We start from the raw sequence: 15,393 nt of genomic DNA, 5'->3' as shown, positions 1-15,393 counted from the left end.
CTCTTACTTTAAGGTTATAACATAACTATCATTTTTTCCATTATATACTATTTTTCAATCATTGAACCTGTATATCTTAATTTCATTCTTTTTGTTTCACACAAAAAGAACAAAAGAGATTTTCTATCAGCAATAAAAAATAACCAGTCAGTTCCATAAATGTCATTCTTCCATTGTAGTTAATCTCAAATCTTTCCATCACTATGCATATCAAAGTCTCATTTCTGTTATCATGTATAAGAACAAAGTTCCATGATCTCTTTCTTGTCCATCAGTCACAAAAGGAACATTCTGATTTCAGTTGTATATTAATCTTTAAAATACTGCCATGATATCAAACCCTCATTTGAAATCTCCATAGGAGAAATTTTAATATATCACAATAGGTTAGCCATTATGTTTAGTTACCATTTTTCTTATATAATATGCTTATTGTGGTAACAGTTACTTTCAAACACATCCTGGGTTTATATCTAGTCCATGTTCTCAATATGACACGTGTTAGAAAATGATTTTGAAAATCTACATTAATCTTAAAATTTTAATATCATAACTTGGTACTTAAATAATATTCTTTATGGAAGAACCAGTTATTGTTATTTGTTCTGTACAGTTCCTTGATAATATACATAATTTAGAAGTGGCACCAATATATCCAATTATATTGTGAAGTGTAGGAACAAATCTGAGGGGTATATATTTATCAATAGCTTAAAAATACTACTTAAGACAATGAAGAACAAAATGAAATGTGATAAGAAGTGCTGTAAAGAAATAGCCTGCATGAATGCATTTATTTCTCTTGTCCCTTTAACATACAAATCAAGTTGAAGGATAGTAGCGCAATGAAATATTCATTATTGATTCATAAGGAATTGAGTGTTCTACCCTCTGTGACTAATATAAGGCCCCATTTCTCACCATCAAATATATCTTCCTTTACTAAAATTACTTTTGAATCTGTTATGCTATGATTTGAGACATAGTTATACAATATTGACTCAAAAACTTTTATATATTTGGAATCTGGAACAAATTTGATTTCAGCATGCACATTTGAGCACTGAAATGACTGAGATTTACTTCTAATACAAACCTAGACTCCCTCACAAAATGAAAGTCAAGTTCATAGGAGCTCCTGGCTACAGAGAGTTCCCTCTCTATTAACTATGTTTTATGTCCAGAAAACTTCATCATCAGATCCAGTCCTTGAAGAAAATATACTCTATGTAGTTCAGGGTTGAACTGTGGAGTCCTTTGTGCTCTATGAGCTTGGTTGTTGGCTTGTAGGTGTTAATTACCATAATGAAGTGTACTGTTATATATTTGGGTAATGAAATGTTTAAAAATAAATAACCAAGCTCAGAGAGCACCAAAGACTCCATAGATCAGACCTTGTATGGGGGAAAAATCTGCATGCAGAGAAACAAGCATTTGTATTTGTTTCCTATAATTTAACTGCTGATCACAATAGATCATTGACATCTAAGTGAAAACAGTGCTTCAAAAATATATTCCATAAGGAAATAGGAGAAAATATCATCAACAGAATAGAAGATGCTTAACTTATCAAATGGCTAAATATAATTCTAAGAGAAGGTTATATTCCTGCCCCCTCATCTGGATTCCTACTTTGTTATTCTGAAAGCATTAATATATATTAATTTACTGATATACATTATTTATATTATCTCAGTCCTGAAATGTAGCCTAGGAACTGGCATGTATCATAATCCCACTTATTCCACTGAAAAAAGTATAAAAGAAACAGCTATTGAATGGAAATAGGACAACAATATGTACAATATCAGATTTTTCCAAGATTGCATTCTGGCCTTAAATGGGAAAATCTGGCATCATATTTTTCTTCATGTTGTCTCCACAGTACCCTTTGTAGCTGGATCTTCTTGACTCCCAAAAGTCCAAAAGGAAGCTATTTCAGAGAAAACAGTTTTCTTCACCCATGAGATGCTGTTTTGTTTTCAGGACTATGTCAGTCTTGTTGAATGCCCTAAATAACAGGAATATGTTCTTAGTTATCCTCCTTCCTTGGAGTTGGTTGTATGTAAGGACAGCTGTGGCTTTGCTTTTTCCTTAACTTTCAGATCATGAGAACAGATTTTCTTCTAATACTATAAGCATTTGTGGTATGTGAGGAGGGCATCAAAATATGAGCATGAAAAGCATCTTCTCAGCTCCTGCTTGCCCTTACCTTTTGCTTTCTATAGTCATATTGAAGCAGCAGTGAAGGAATATGGAGATAGATTGATGAAACCAAGACTATAGAAGGAATGGAGTTACTGCAAAGTTTGGTAACAACTTTCTGGAATTGGCAGCTGGAAAGTGAGTCTGTGACTTGAAGCAGTGCTGCTTTTCCTCTTCCCCTTCTTTGATACATCAAGTGCTAGTTGCCTAATGGAGAAAGGGACTGAAGGTCATATCAAACCATGTCACTTCTCCTTTGGTACAAGAGCTTATAAAATAATTGGAAAACATGAATGGCAATACTATGTCAAGTCTGAAGATTTAAGAGTTGTTGGGAGTTGGGCAGCATACACATTTGATGATGATGTTATCCATTCAGTTGGCAATTCTATGTGCCAGGACACTCCACATTTTCCAATCTTGCATTACTTCTTTGAGTTGTTCTATGTTCTGACTGGTATCAGCTTTGAAGGTGTCCAGCCACCATGTTCTTTGACAGCCTGGTTTCATTTTACTGCTAAGTCTTCCAAACATCACTGCTTTCTCCAGTGAATTTTTCCGCATGACATGATCAAAGTAGGTGAAATGCAATTTCATGATTTTGATACAAATTTAATAAGAAACAAAAAAAATATTTACAGTTTAATTAATATAATAGTGGCTGGTTGGAAACGGAAGCAGAAGCATTTGACAGGATTAATGATTGATTGGGTTAAGTATGCTGTATGAACAGGACCAACATGTGTGATCTTTTCAATGCTGTGGTTAGAAATTTTGTTTTGCTTTGTTTTTTAAAAAGCTATAGTTGATGCTTATACTGCTAAAGGGTCCATTCCAACTGAGAATCTCACCAAAATAATGTCACTTGCAGTACAATGTCATGAAACAAGATTTTCCTTAACAAACTTACATTTGTTGTGACGACACAAGTTTGAAAGGGACCAAATTTTTATTGTAATGTTTTAATGCAAATGTTGTCATTTCTGCCCCTGCTCTCCCAGAGATGCTAATGACTACTAATACTTTCATGAAAGTATTTACAAAAAAATTGTATTTGTTAACAATTACTGCTTATCTTCCATAAATTTTTTGCAAATATCTGATTATAGACTATTGATATAGAATAGAATAGAATAGTTTATTGGCCAAGTGTGATTGGACACTCAAGGAATTTGTCTTGGTGTAAATACTCTCAGTATACATAAAGAAAAGATACATTCGTTAAGAATCAAGAATCATAATGTACAACACTTAATGATAGTCATAGGGTACAATCAACAATCAAATCATACTAGGAAACAGTCAATATAAATCGTACGGATACAAGCAACAAAGTTACAGTCCTACAATCACAAGTGGGAGGGATGGGTGATAAGGAGTGATGAGAAGATTAACAGTAATAGTAGTGTACACTTTGTAAATAGTTGAACAGTGTTGAGGGAATTATTTGTTTAGCAGAGTGATGGCTTTCGGGGAAAAACTGTTCTTGTGTCTAGTTGTTCTGGTGTGCAGTTTTTTCTGCAGTCCTAATTATCTTCTGAAGTCTGTGTCTTTTCTGTTGGGTTGCAGAACCAAACCAGACAGTTATAGAGGTGCAGATGATAGACTCAATAATTCCTCTGTAGAACTGTATCAGTAGCTCCTTGGGCAGTTTGAGCTTTCTGAGTTGGTGCAGAAAGAACATACTTTGTTGTGCTTTTTTATGATGTTTTTGATGTTAGGTGTCCATTTTAGGTCATGTATATAGTAGAACCTATATGATTAGATTAGATTAGATTAACAGAGTTGGAAGGGATTTTGTAGATCATCTAGTCCAACCTCCCCGCCCAAGCAGGAGACCCGACACCATTTCTGACAAATGGCAGTCCAATCTCTTCTTGAAAGTCTCAAGTGATGGAGCTCCCACAACTTCTGAAGGCAAGCTGTTCCATTGGTTGATTGTTCTCACTGTCAGAAAATTTCTCCTTATTTCCAAGTTAAATTTCTCCTTGTTCAGTTTCCATCCATTATTCCTTGTCTGGCCTAAAGGTGCTTTAGAAAACAGCTTGACCCCTTAAGACTAGATATAGTCCAATATTTTTGATAGTCTGGCAGATTTGACTTTCATTGGCAGACAAATTCTGATAAATAAATATACAAGTAAGATTCATTTTTGCACTTCACATTTTCCCCACAAATGCTTAATGATTTAAAGAAAACAAAACCTTCATTGAAATGTAGGTAGAAAAAAAATCCAAGTCAGCTTGGTATTGAATCTGTTCTAGACTTTCATAAGTACATGCTGTTACCTTGGCATCCATCACTTTAATCATAATATCTGTTGAGTGTCTCTAACATCTCTAACTGTTTATAACCCTACTTCACTTTTTATTTTCCTGATCACCCCCTTTCCCTCCAACTTTTATATCTTCAGATAGTATGAAAGCCAAGCAGGGATCAAAGGATAAAAAAGGCACATGTGCTTACGAACAAAACCATTTTCTATCCGAAAATTCAATCAAGGCTCTTTTAATCAGGACATAAATCTTTCAGACACACATCACAAAACTTATAGCAAACCTGACTGCTGACGGGTTTTTTTTTTGGTTTTTTTTTTGCTTTTCTGCAATTACAACCTCTTAGAGAGACACTAGAGAGGGAAAGGGGAGTTATTTCAGGACAGGAGAAAGCTCCTGTAAAAGCAGATTTAAGGATGAGGAACTACACTTTTCATTTATTTAAGTCTGGGGTTTCAGTCCTTTGGGAAGAGAATGAAATGAAATGGGTCTCAGGCAATCAATACAATAAAATTATTTTAACAGATATATTGTAAATACTGGATCAGCCCTTATAAATTCCTACTTCCCTCTGTGGGAGGGGCAAGCCTAGGGATTTGCTCCAGTTTCGTGGTGAATAAAGAATGCCCAGGAGTCAGTATAGGTTGTTCTTGTCTGTTTTTAACAAAAGAGATTCCCATTTCAGCTTAGGTGAAAGATGTTTTATTTGTAATTATCTCATTTTAAGCTTACCTTTTCCCATTTGCACCTTAGGATGAGGTTGACAAATGTTTTCCAGGTTTCTCTAATTAGCAGAAGCCTTTTCACAACTTTGGAGCCTATTCATTGTACCTTTATTATGGCTGTTCATTTTCATTTGTTTGCCTACATGTTTAGATGTTTAAAGTCTTCAAAATGGCCTAGAAATTGAACACTGTGAGTTCCAATCCCACCTAAGGCACGAAAAACTGCTGGGTGGTGTTTGGGCCCAGTGACTCTCAGTTCAACTCACTTACAGGGTTGTTGTGAAGAAAATAGGAAGAGGAAGATGTAAAAGATATGTTCATTGCCTTGAGGTATTTACAAAAATAAAAGAGGCAGATAAAAGTCATAAAAATAGGAACTTTGTTCTTGTGTGGTGAAATAGTTTTATTGCTATTGAAATGTTTTTATTAAATATTTAATACATAAATAGATTTAATAATACTTTTTAGGGTGGCATATTTTAAAATAATCTATCACTCTTAGTTGATAGTGTGAAAATGGGTAGAAAGTTACTCTTTTATATAAGAAATTGAATTGTATTATAAAATGTTAATGACTCTTATTGCAAGAGTCAGCAGCAAGGCCACAAACTCGAAGGGAAGAACTATTGTGTGTCAGGTTGACTGGAATGTGCAAGGAAGTGTGGCCTTGCTCTGAACAAACTCAAAAGTCAAGATAAGATAAATCCTGTTGTAATCAGACAAAAGGAAGTCATGTTTATCACATATGCAGGATGTGTTATTTGTTTGTCAAGGATGTGTTTGTCAAGTATGCAGACAAAGGGAACTGGGAGGAATCTCAGGTGTGGTCTATATTGAGCGGAACTGTATAAAAGTATCATTTGAAACCCCTGAAGGCACGCTTCATGATCTCAATCCCCTTTGGGAAGAGACGTGAAGGCTTGCCTTTGCAAACACATTTTTAATAAACTTTCTTTGTTTGTACATCAGAGTTGTCTGTCGAATTAGTGAGTATAAAATAAGATTTGGAACATTTTTAAATCTCACAATAGCAAAGAAATGATATGAGCATGCATCCAGCTACAGCATAACTAGATATATTTGCATTTATTTACACCTCATAATGTGTTCAATAGAGGTATATTACTTTCTCATTATTCCAAAGACATACCTACATATGTACGTACGTACGTACGTATATAATATTGGAAATATATACTTTCTGAAATCTTTCCATTACTAAGTGGAAACCTTTATTATATGCCAACCTTTTTCAGATGCATCATGCTGCTTCCAAAGGAAAAATATTAGTTTTTCATACCTAATAATATTTATATTGATATTTTGGGAGTTGTGCTTCCTCTGATCCTCTTTATTTGAAATTGACACATGCTCATGTATTAAAATAGACACAGAACTCAAAGCAAAATTTTCAGATCTGTAGTGTGTATCCAATAAGTCTGTATAATGCACTTCCACAAAATAGGAATAGTTATTTTATAGAGTGGATAACAGTGGGTGGGTTACAGAAGTGGTATTCAGCAGGTTCTGACCAGTTCTAGAGAACCGGTAATGGAAATTTTGAATAGTTCAGAAAACCAGCAAATACCACCTCTGACTGGACATTTTACAGCATCCTTCTCCTGCTACGCCCACCAAGCCACGCCCACAGAACTTGTAGTAAAAAAAATTGAAACCCACCACTGGTAGGCTACTGTGCAGTCATTCATATCCAAACTTAATGACTTTTAATGACATGTATGGTGTTTAAATGGCTTGACTTGTATAGCAACCTCAACACTACAGATAGCTGGATCCATCACTTAAACTTCATTCAGTTTCTCATTTTCCCAACCAAAATCTTATATTGATCCCATCTTGACAACTTGTGCTTTACTTTGTGCTTTGTCAAGAATAATTAAAGCAAGGATCTTGGAGGGAGGTGGATGAGGTGCCATGGCATCTCTGCAAGATTAATTAAAGCAGGGAGCTAGAAAAGTGTTAGAGAAGGTGGATAAGCAGGGCAATGGATGCATTACTGATGTAACTGCTGTATATGGGCCTTGGAATGGCTGGTCATGGGGAGGATACATAAATGAAATGTGATTTAAGAAACACTCCATTTCAAATGTCTTGGATAGAACTCAGGTGATTTCTTTGTGTTCAAAAAACCTGAAAATAACAATGGTAGTTAAAAGTAATAAGAGAATAAGAAAAGTGAAGGAATTGATGTAAATGTGGGAAAGGCAAAGTAGTCAAAAGAGTAGCAAAGCCTAAAAGGAAGGGAAAAATGTGAAATCATAAGGTGAAATTGAGTTGTAGTTACTATATTATATGTCTTTGTTGAGACAGAAAGAGGGAGGGACATGGCAGGGGAAAGGGGTTATCTTAAATTTAGGTACATTTTACCTTCTGTTAAATGAAGTTGGTAGAAATGATTAAAAAACTGAGTGCATGTATATGCAGTTAAATAACCCCTTACCTTATTAGGAGATGCCCTGTGTGATACAGGATAGAAGTTATCCAACTCAATGTTTCTGGGTGCTAGATATTGTCAGATATAATACTTCCAAATCAATAACTAAAATATATAGATATTAATAAGAAACACGGAAGGTGCCATGGAACACTCCAAAGCATATTGCCAAGAAATACTTTAAGAACTGTTACAAGATTATGTCTGATATTGTATGGGACCAAAAGACCAATTCAAATATTTGTGAGGGCAGGGCATTTTTATAGATGCACTCTTCAGTTGCTTTCTCATTTATTTACACATTACTTATTATTAAGATGACACACTCTATCTTAAACTACAATGTCCTTCTAACCCTATTTTCACATCCTTTGAAGATTCATTGCATAGCAATAAATTATTCTTTGGTAATGCAATGGTATTCATCTCCATTTATTCAATGGTTAAAATGTATAAATAAATACATGTCACATAATTTGCATATTATTCCACTGAGTTCTACTCCAAAAACAAACAAACAAAAAAGTTTGGTTTTGGACTGTTTATCCATCAGAAAATAACAAGAAAGATTCTTGGCTACTTGATTGAGCTAGATCTGGTGTTGAAGCTGCTTCATGATGTCACTGGATTGTTTTCTACTGATATCATAGATTGACCACATGCTTTCACAATTAGTCATTTGCCTATATAGATAGATTAACTGGTGTAATTCCCTTCAATCTAATTCCCTTCCAATTAATTACTGGAGAAAGTGCATAATGTAGATTTTAACTATTCATTGGAGCAGCAACATAACATTGTTCAGCTCATGTTGCTTCTGCTTTCTGTAAGAATGCTACTGCTGACCTTGTACTCCAGACTTTCCAAGAATTCCATTTTGTAATTCTTTCTAGAACTGACTTTTGGAATTGGAATGGAATTGTAAGCCAAAATCAGAATTTTATTAAATGCTGGTAAAAATAACAAAAGACAAAACTGTCCCTGTGCATAAAACAATGAGTTAGAAAATCTGAGCTTCTTTATAACATTTTAGTAGCATCACCATCAAGCAAGGAATGCATTGTAGTCATAACTAGATTAAATAGGATGTATGCAACCACTTTGCACTGAAAAATAGACAGATTTAATATTGATATGACATAGTTTAGATTTATCTATCTATCTATCTATCTATCTATCTATCTATCTATCTATCTATCCATCCATCCATCCATCCATCCATCCATCCATCCATCCATCTATCTCTAATAAATGCACACAATTACACAATGCATATATAAATGAACACACAAAGCAGTTTGCATATTATCTGTATTAAATTAAAAGCTGTTGTACAAGTATGATCCGTGCTACCTGCTTATGATCTTACTATTATTCAGGAATTATCGGTATGTATGTCCTTAAGATATTTTGGAGGTATGTAAAACAAAATGCATATTTCTGTTCTTATTTATAATTGTTGGTAATAATGAGTTACGCATATAGTGTTCTCAGCCTTGCAATCAAACTTAAAGCAATCATTAAATGCTGATTCTCCTCTTTGGGTATCAAACAAACTATATTTCAGCAGAGAGTTCTTCATTGTCAAGCTTATAGGACAGAGTGCTATATGCCCTTTGCATAACAGGAAATAGTATTCAAGAAGCATTTGTGATCTCTTCGGGCATGCTATGTTTCTGCAGAGAAAAAGGTCTGGTGTTCAATATTGCATCCACCTGCTTAGTTCTGTACTTTATTTTATGGAAGAACAGAAAACTACAACTTGTAACATATCTCTGAGAATAGTGTAGTTGCTTTGATTTTATTTTTTGAGGATAAGTAAATATGCACACCAGTGGTTTGCCTCTCACACATTGTTGTAGTATATGCATTGTGGTCCTTTTTTGTAGGAAGCTTGGAACAATCACTCACCTGAATGAAATTCTTGGAAGAAAATTTTACATGAAAACAAAAGGTCAAGCAGGACTGTCTTCTGCAAAACAAATTAATTATTTTCAAGAACACAAATCGATAGGGCTATCAGGATGAACCATCTTCTAGTCTGATATTTATCTTGATATATGGTTCCAAAATATCTTGGGGAACTCTGGGAGAAAAAAAAAATCCCTGTGAAAAGGAACTGTCAGATAAATCATTTGGTAGGACAGCAATTGTCAAGAAGAATGTTAAAACCTACTTTGATCTATGGAATGCCAGTTTCAGCTACTGGTCATTCCACTTTATAATGACAAATCAGGAGATTATTATTTTTTTTGTAAAAGATGCAGTATCTACCTTCTTTTCATAAACGCCAGTGTGTTTGCAAATACAATACAATATTCTTTACAGATATTCCACTTTTGTCCATGCTTTAGTCAAATTCCAAAGGAAGACATCATGGGAAAATTTGTTCTGTGGGCCCTTCTAAGATCAAGATCTAGAAGAAACTAAGAAGTCTGACAAACCATGATGAAATATGTAATAGAGAAAACATAACACAAAGACAAAAACTGGGAACTATCTAGTAAGTCACAACAATAAAGCAGGCTCAAAATACAATTTTCAAAATTTAAAAATTCTTTGTCAGATCTTTTATATAAAACCCATTTGTTCAAATTTTGGAACTATACTTCTGTAATAATATATTTGGATTCTTTAAAGGCTTGCAATCCTCTTTTTTTTTTTTTTTTTTTTGCAAGATTATTGCAAAAGGTTTGAGTGGCATTTTACAGACTATATTCCAAAATGTGGCTTGGGCCAATACAAAGAAATGCTGAATTTTGGATAAAACACCTAAATTTGATTTTGTAAGGAATAATCTGATGGTGAAAATCCTACTCACACATGTCCAATATTGCTGGCTCAGCCAAGACAATTAGGGCCATTGAATGTAACAAAGAACTAGCAAGATAAGTGAAAGTGTTGACTACATGACTGTAAGCATAACTGTCAATAATTAACAATTAGTGCTGGGAGCTCCAGGTTTTCTAAATAGTGGCTACTGGCTACAGTAAAATTGCAGCTTCAGACAACATCACTTTATTTAAATAAAAAAAACCCCATCACATGAAGTCCTTGACTTACCACAATTTGTTTAGCGACCATTCAAAATTACAATGGCACTAAAAAAAGTGACTTATGACTGTTTTCCACACTTACAACTGTTGTGGCATCCCTGTTCTGACCCAGGCTTCATAAACCTTAATTATTCACAAACTTGTTTTAAAAACAAAACCTATTCTATTGCAACGCTGGGAATTGTTTTCATTCCCAGCCGGTATTAAGCTCAAACAGTCCCCCAAGATAAGCACACACCTTTCAGTTCTGTGAAGTGTTTTCAATTCTGTGAAGTGCTGCCAAAAACAGAAGTATCAAATTAACTAGAAAAGAAACCAACCGAAGTACAAGAAAAACCAACCGAAGTACACAGAGCTTCAAGGATAACTTGGAACCAAACGAACTACTTTGCTTCCTGCAAAGGTTTCATCATCTTGGCCTGACTTTTATCCCTTATGGGAGGGGCAATCACCTTCCAGCCTTATTCCCTTTTGTTTCAGTTGCTCTCACCTTCTAGCAGCTCTGTGCACACACGTACTGGGAACAGGCTTCCCTGGGGTCCTTTGCCTCGTTGCTGCCAGATTCTGAAGGTTCCGAAGGCAGCACCCCACTCCCAGACTGTCCTGGCCCCATCTCTGCATCAGATGCAGGACCCTCATCTGAGCCCTCTCCAGACTCCCTGACTGGTCCCCATTCTTCTCCATTGTCCAATTCCACTGCCATCTGCACCAGCTACCAGTGAACAACAATTCCCATGGTCATGTGATCAATAAGTCAGACACTTGGCAACTGACTCATATTTATGAATGTCTTAGGGTCATGTGATCATCTTTATGACCTTCTGATCAGCAAAGTCAATGGAGAAGCCAGATTCACTTAACAACCATGTTTCTAACTTAACAACTGCAATGATTTACTTAACAACTGTGGCAAGAAAGTTTATAAATGGGGCAAAACTTACTTAACAATTGTCTCTCTTAGCAACAAAAATTTTGAGCTCAGTTGTGGTCATAAGTCAAGGACTACTTGTATATAGAAATAAATTACTTCTTCCTTCTCCTAAATATTTTAATACTCATTTGAATGAGTCAAATCAATAAAGTTAGTTTTATCAAGTACATTACATTCTACAGTATATGCTCTTTAGCGACAAACTAATATCAACAGTAACTAATCAAAGTAACAATCTACACAAGTCTATAAAGAGATTTGTAACTCTTTGGATCTCTTTATTCCCTCTCCAGTACTGTCCAGTACTGTCAATGAACCAATTGACTTTTGTTATTATGTTTCTTCAAAGTTTTTTTCCTCCTTTTAAAGCAGTTTCTTTCAGTGTTATTCAAAGGAGTTAACATCCAAGAGCCTCACCTATTTGCTGCACTCTTTCCAATTCCTCAGCATCTTTCTTGCATTGTGACCATCAAAACTTAAATCATATCTGCCAGTTCTTTTAACACCCTGGGATATAATCCATCTGTCCTGGAGAATTAATTTCATTCAAAGCAGCTAGGTGTTCTCACCAATTCCTTACCTATTTTGACCTGCATTTCTTTTCTGCCCCCAATGTGTGGCTTTTGACAGGTTGGATTACTTTATCCTTTTACAAAGACAGATGCAAATCAGGGATTAGGCAGTTCTTAAGCTTTCTCTCTATTGCTGTCACTGTTTTGTCATCTTCTCCAACCTAACTGATTCCTTGATGTTCCTCTTCCTCCATGTATACTAAAACAATATTTTGAAGGGATGGGAGTTATTTTTGGCATTTGCTACAAAACTCAACTCATTTTGACCCTTAGTTTTTCTAACTATATCTTTATAGTGTTCAGCTATTCCGTGATGTTCTGCTTTTGTTTTGTGCTCTTTTGTCCTTTTTTGTTTATTAGTTTATCAGGCAGCTGTTTATGCAATCAAGATAGTTGTATTAGCTGTTTCCCATTTTTCTTTCTCTTAGAAATTTAAGTTTGGATTTTATTTTATTTTTTCATAATTTTCTAATTTTCCTAAATTATTTTTCTTTTAGGATTTCTATCTACGGAATCTTTCAAATTAAAAAAAACCATATATGTTTAAATATATAATAGTCTATAAAAGCATTTCAATGACAGTAACTAAATTGCAATAAGCTCCATTTTGGATAGAAAATATTCCAGTGATAATGCAGGAAGAAAAGAACTATCACAATTCAGAATTCTTTTTAATATTAATATTTAATATTAATAGATGTTCACATATTAATATAATGAACTTTGTGTAAGTATTAACTATATTTGACACTTAAGCTGCTATGTCTTCAAATGCTATACTGTTTATGGAACCTAATCTTCTTCTAAGTGCCTTAAACTGTTATGTTTCAAATCTGAAAATCATACTGTGAAAAGAAAATATGAGTTAAAACTTATGGAAATGGTTTTTTCCTTGTTCTATTTTAGATGGAGGTTTCTGAAATTATTTTGTTGATATATTTATTTTTTCATTTCATTTCATTTGGCCACTGCTCAACTCAAGAACAACTCTGGGTGGGTGAATTTATGATCTTTGTCAAAAGCTGATAATTTAGATAACATCCCAATTGAACAAAAGTATTATACAGAAGCCTTGTTAGCAAAAGCCATGATGGGGGTGGAGGTCAATGTCTAGAAGCCTATCTGTTGATGATAATATCATATTAAAGATTGTAACATGAGGTGTTAGAGAAGAAAAGGCCAATTGCATTAATTAATGAACAAAAAAGAAAGTGATTCATTGGATGTTTATGAAACTTAGAGAAAGAGGGTGTAATAGAAATGAATGAAGGTGGTATAATCTGCTGGAATGGAGATGATGAATGCAGGCAAAGAAATTGAGATACTGGTTTAATTATGAATGAAAAGGTAAACTGAATTTTGGAGAATATGAATTATTATCTGGAATGCTGCAGGTGCACATGAGAATAGGAATTCATAGGTTGGTGATAATTGCAAGTTATACTCTAGTGAATGGTGATAACAGAAGAAACAGGAATAAAATTGAGAAAGAAAAAGTATGCAACATTCTGAATTAATATGATCTGGAGCAGGGGTCCCCAGCGCGGACGGTCTGTCCGGAACAGCCACCGGGTGAGTTAGCGCCGCCACGTTGGAAAGGCTTCCGGAGCTTGCTACGGAAGCACGCCATCAAAGAGCGGCGCACGCCGGCTTTTCCGGGAAACCATTCCCCGGAAACATAGCGCCGCTTTTTTGAGAACCAACCCCCCCGTCCCGGAGCACTTTTCAAAAAGAGCGCGCCCAGCAGGACCGGGCGGGCGCCCAGCGAGCCGGACCGCGCGAAAGGTTGGGGACACTGAGGAAAGTACCCTGTTAGGTGACAGGACTGGATGGATAGGAACAAGATGAGAGAATACATAAAAAGTGACTCAACCATTTGAAGAATCAAATATAAATGAGAACAGAGAAGTCATGAAAGAAACAGCTTCTATTACCTGATTTAAGAAAATACAAGTTTATTTGTACAAGGCAAATAAGTGAATATGGATTTTAAAACTTGATTGAGTTGATTGTTTCTGATGGGAAACTGAGATAATTCACGGATATAAACTTGATGAAAAGTTCTGAATGTGGAACACATTTTATTTATTTATTTATTTATTTATTTATTTATTTATTTATTTGTCAATCGCTTACAAGATAATAGGTATAAGTATAAATATAGTTATGGATACATGAAATGGATACATATAAGAAAAATAAAAAGAAACAATAGGACAGGGACGGTAGGCACTTTGATGCACTTATGCATGCCCCCTACAGACCTCTTAGGAAAGGGGTGAGGTCAATAGTAGGCAGCCTAAGGTTAAAGATTTTGGGGTTTGGGGAAGAAACCACAGAGTCAGGTAGACTATTCCAGACATAGACCACTCTGTTGCTGAAGTCGTATTTCCTGCAATCAAGTTTGGTGCGGTTAACTTTGAGTTTGTATCTATTGTGTGCTCTTGTATTGTTATGGTTGAAGCTGAAGTATTCATTGACAGGTAGGACATTGCAATGTATGATTTTATATACTATACTTAGATCGGACTTAAGACGGAGTAATTCAAGGTTTTCTAGGTCTAGAATTTCAAGTCTGGTGGCATAAGGTATTCTGCAACAAGTAGAGGAGTGGAGAACTCTTCTTGTGAAATATTTCTGGACTTTCTCAACTGTGTTAATATCAGATACATAATGTGGGTTCCAGACTGATGAGCTGTATTGGTCTAGCAAATGTTTTGTATGCTCTAGTTAGTAGTGTGATATTACCAGAGAAAAAGCTACCTAGGATTAGGTTAACAACTCTTAATGCCTTTTTGGCTATGTCGTTACAGTGGGCTCTAGCACTTAGATCATAAGAGATGAGAACTCCAAGGTCCTTGACGGAGTTTGGATATCAACAAGTCTTGACTATTCAGCTTGTATTTTATTTTCTGATTTTTTTTTGCCAATATGTAAGACAGAGCATTTATTTGTTGAGATTTGAAGTTGCCATTTGTTTGACCATTCTGATACATAGTCAAGGTCTTTTTGAAGGGTAGTAGTATTTTCTGTGGTGTTGAATGTTAAAAATGGATCTTAAGAAAAAAAACTGAAATGAAAATAATGAAAGAAAAAGTGAAAGTAAAATACATTCAGGAAGAGAGAGTGTGAATCTCACATACAAAGTAGAATATTTGGAAAGCAGATGTAAA

Source organism: Notechis scutatus, chromosome 2 (genome assembly GCF_049901735.1).
Source record: "Notechis scutatus isolate UNSWTSFEM ecotype Mainland chromosome 2, rNotScu1.2, whole genome shotgun sequence".
Lineage (NCBI taxonomy): Eukaryota > Metazoa > Chordata > Lepidosauria > Squamata > Elapidae > Notechis > Notechis scutatus.
This window is presented reverse-complemented; position numbering follows the sequence as displayed.